The sequence below is a fragment of the Heptranchias perlo genome, chromosome 19 (genome assembly GCF_035084215.1).
Source record: "Heptranchias perlo isolate sHepPer1 chromosome 19, sHepPer1.hap1, whole genome shotgun sequence".
Classification (NCBI taxonomy): domain Eukaryota; kingdom Metazoa; phylum Chordata; class Chondrichthyes; order Hexanchiformes; family Hexanchidae; genus Heptranchias; species Heptranchias perlo.
The window spans coordinates 50696066-50700690 of record NC_090343.1 but is presented as its reverse complement, the minus strand read 5'-3'; the positions used below and the strand labels follow the sequence as shown (position 1 = coordinate 50700690).

The following is a 4625-nucleotide window of genomic DNA, read 5'->3' as shown; positions in this document are numbered from 1 at the left end:
GTAGGTCACGTCCTGCTTCTCTAATGTCTTATGAGGTATGCTTTCTTGTAATCCTCTCCCTCCTCCTCTTGCTCTACCAGCAATAATAATGTATATATAGGAATCTCAATTAGGAAACCCATGTTGATGGTCTGTCAGGCGTAAGTAACAATTTTGAAATTTGCCCCAGACATAGGGCAGCTTCAAAACAAAAAAAGAACATTTTCAGAATTAGTTTGGGAATGGCTGAATAATCAGCAATAGTTTTGGGACACCCAGAAATCTATATAATCCACCTTAATCCACTTCTGCTGGCACACATGTCTGTTGTTTACAGGTGTGGGTTAAAGTGAGGGCAGTCCTGACAGGGATGACAGGATTTTTGATGGATGACATCATCCCGTCATTATCCTGTCCTTCACGGTGATTTACCAGCTGCCCCTACATCCACCAGAAATTTGTGTGCAGCCTAAAAGGAGTAGGACTTTGGTGGATTCAAGTCCTACTTTGTTTTCCTGAGAGGGATTTCTACCCTATGATCTTTATGCTGCCACCGGGTAGACAACTTCGATACAACACAGATAAAGAGTGTGATGAAACATAACAGGCATGAGTTCAACACTGACTCCCACATAGTTGCCTGTTGAAGTGATTGCTAAATATCTCAGCAGGGAGTTTCCCTGGTGTCCTGGCCAACATTCCTCCCTCAATAAACATCACCCAAAAACAGTTCAATTGGCCATTCTAGGAGATGTAGCAAAATGGATGTTCCAAGAAAGATTGAGAGGTAAAATAGAATTAACCTTATTAATGAGTTGGTAGCTGGATACTTGAGTAAAACCCAATTAAACAAAACATTTTAGACAACGGGATTCAACCTAGTGTTCTTAGAACTGAAAGGTATGTTAGAAGAACCACTGTCAGAAATACTTAGTGATCTAGGTAACTGGTCTAGAGCTACGTGGACCCTCCACAGATCCCTTTTTAAATAAGGGTGTTACATTTGTTGTTCTCTAGTCTTCTGGTACCACCCCTTTTCCTAATGAACCACAAAATATTTCTGCCAGTGCTTTTGCTGAACCAAGGTAATGGAACATGCGAGAAGATATAAGCTAATTGGTAAGAGTCAGCATTGATTTACAGAAGAGAAGTCATGCCAGAATTTTTGATAAAATAAGTAAGGATAGAGATAATGATGGGAACATATATGTGGCTTACTTGGATTTTAGTAAGATTTTGATAAGGTACATTTCAACTTGTCTGAGTGTAAAACTAATGTTGTGGATTGGCCACCTGTTATAGAAACCACCCAATTTTCATTTCAATTTTGTGCTGGATTGGATCAAATCATAACCGATGTCAGGAAACAGAGGATCTGTGTGAATAGGGAGTGTGCTGGGAAAGGTGGGATCCTGCAGTGCTCAATATTGAGACTGGTATTCTTAACACATTTAGATATGATCTAGAAGAGGATGTCAATCTTTAAAGATATGATCTAGAAGAGGATGTCAATCTTTAAAGATATGATCTAGAAGAGGATGTCAATTTTTTTAGATATGATCTAGAAGAGGATGTCAATTTTTAAAGATATGATCTAGAAGAGGATGTCAATTTTTTTAGATATGATCTAGAAGAGGATGTCAATTTTTTTAAGATATGATCTAGAAGAGGGTGTTAACAGTTTCATCTAAAAGTTTTGAGGGTGACAACAAAATATTTGGGGTGGAAAATGAAGACATGCTACAGGGGCCATAAGGGGAGGTGGGCTGATAATTGGCAGAAACGTGTAAAGTTATACACTTAGGAATACAGAACAAGCAGAGGGATTCTAGGATTAATGGGAAAATATGGACAAAGATGGGCCTGGAAAGAATCTGGAGTTACAGTAAATATGTTCCTTAAGACATCAAGCCAATGTTTGGCTGCTATCAAAAAAAGCAAATGGTATGTTAGATTATATTCAAAAAACAATAAAGTACAGATAGCGGTTATTCTGCCATTGTGTAGAGGATGTAGCTGAGCTGGAAAAGGCACTGAGAAGAGCCAGTAAAAGGAAAAGGGGGCAAAAATTCTAGAATTTTAAAGCATGTAAGAGGCCATTCAGCCCATATGCTTGTGCTGGCTCTCTGAAAGTGCTATCCACTCAGTCCCATTCCCCTGCCCCTTCCCCTACCCTTTTATTTTTTTTCTTTTTCAATATTTTATCCACTTCTTTTTTAAAAGCTCACTTTGGCAGCCCATATGCGAAAGTTGGAATGATACAGAAAATATTAACATGACCCTGCGCAAGGATGACATGCAAATATGTGAAGTGTTTAAAAAAAAGCTACTTTAGATTCTCCTTCCATTGTCTCTGGTACGGAATTGTCTGTCCTATCGACCCTCTGTGTAAAAAATATTCAATTAAGCTCTTCCTGATTATTGTTGGTGATGAGCTTACATTTATGTTCTCGTTACCAACTCACCAACCAGTGGAAATAGTTTTTTCCAATTTACTTTATCAAAATCTCTTATAGTTTTAAATATCTTAATTAAATCTCCTCTTAATTTTCTCTGCTCCAATGAAAAGAGCTCCAGTTTCTCTAGTCCTGATGATTATATGAAGAGTCCTGATGATTATATGAAGAGCCCTGATGATTATATGAAGAGTCCTGATGATTATACGAAGAGCCCTGATGATTATATGAAGAGCCCTGATGATTATACGAAGAGCCCTAATGATTATATGAAGAGCCCTGATGATTATCCGAAGAGCCCTGGTGATTATATGAAGAGCCCTGATGATTATATGAAGAGCCCTGGTGATTATATGAAGAGTCCTGATGATTATCCGAAGAGCCCTGGTGATTATATGAAGAGTCCTGATGATTATTTAAAGAGCCCTGATGATTATATGAAGAGCCCTGATGATTATCCCAAGAGCCCTGATGATTATATGAAGAGCCCTGATGATTATATGAAGAGTCCTGATGATTATATGAAGAGCCCTGATGATTATATGAAGAGCCCTGATGATTATGTGAAGAGCCCTGATGATTATATGAAGAGTCCTGATGATTATATGAAGAGCCCTGATGATTATATGAAGAGTCCTGATGATTATTTAAAGAGCCCTAATGATTATATGAAGAGCCCTGATGATTATATGAAGAGCCCTGATGATTATATGAAGAGCCCTGATGATTATATGAAGAGTCCTGATGATTATGTGAAGAGCCCTGATGATTATATGAAGAGTCCTGATGATTATTTAAAGAGTCCTGATGATTATATCAAGAGCCCTGATGATTGTATGAAGAGCCCTGATGTTTATATGAAGAGCCCTGATGATTATATGAAGAGCCCTGATGATTATGTGAAGAGCCCTGATGATTATATGAAGAGTCCTGATGATTATTTAAAGAGTCCTGATGATTATATGAAGAGCCCTGATGATTATATGAAGAGCCCTGATGATTATCCGAAGAGCCCTGATGATTATATGAAGAGTCCTGATGATTATATGAAGAGTCCTGATGATTATATGAAGAGCCCTGATGATTATATGAAGAGTCCTGATGATTATACAAAGAGCCCTGATGATTATATGAAGAGTCCTGATGATTATTTAAAGAGTCCTGATGATTATATGAAGAGCCCTGATGATTATATGAAGAGCCCTGATGATTATATGAAGAGCCCTGATGATTATATGAAGAGTCCTGATGATTATGTGAAGAGCCCTGATGATTATATGAAGAGTCCTGATGATTATTTAAAGAGTCCTGATGATTATATCAAGAGCCCTGATGATTATATGAAGAGCCCTGATGATTATATGAAGAGCCCTGATGATTATCCGAAGAGCCCTGATGATTATATGAAGAGTCCTGATGATTATATGAAGAGTCCTGATGATTATTTAAAGAGTCCTGATGATTATATGAAGAGCCCTGATGATTATATGAAGAGTCCTGATGATTATGTGAAGAGCCCTGATGATTATTTAAAGAGTCCTGATGATTATATGAAGAGCCCTGATGATTATCCGAAGAGCCCTGATGATTATACAAAGAGCCCTGATGATTACATGAAGAGCCCTGATGATTATCCGAAGAGCCCTGATGATTATGTGAAGAGCCCTGATGATTATTTAAAGAGCCCTGATGATTATATGAAGAGCCCTGATGATTATCCGAAGAGCCCTGATGATTATATGAAGAGCCCTGATGATTATCCGAAGAGCCCTGATGATTATATGAAGAGTCCTGATGATTATATGAAGAGTCCTGATGATTATTTAAAGAGTCCTGATGATTATATGAAGAGCCCTGATGATTATATGAAGAGTCCTGATGATTATTTAAAGAGCCCTGATGATTATATGAAGAGCCCTGATGATTATATGAAGAGCCCTGATGATTATTTAAAGAGCCCTGATGATTATATGAAGAGCCCTGATGATTATTTAAAGAGCCCTAATGATTATATGAAGAGCCCTGATGATTATCCGAAGAGCCCTGGTGATTATATGAAGAGCCCTGATGATTATATGAAGAGTCCTGATGATTATATGAAGAGCCCTGATGATTATATGAAGAGCCCTGATGATTATGTGAAGAGCCCTGATGATTATATGAAGAGTCCAGATGATTATTTAAAGAGTC

At 37.8% G+C, this 4625-nt stretch overlaps 1 non-coding gene across 1 annotated transcript; it reads left to right on the top strand.

Moving 5' to 3' along the window:
* Positions 1 to 2199: 2199 nt before the first annotated feature.
* Positions 2200 to 2305, top strand: LOC137335523 (U6 spliceosomal RNA). Its single transcript, XR_010966446.1, has one exon. It is a non-coding gene; the product is annotated as a U6 spliceosomal RNA (small nuclear RNA).
* Positions 2306 to 4625: the final 2320 nt, after the last annotated feature.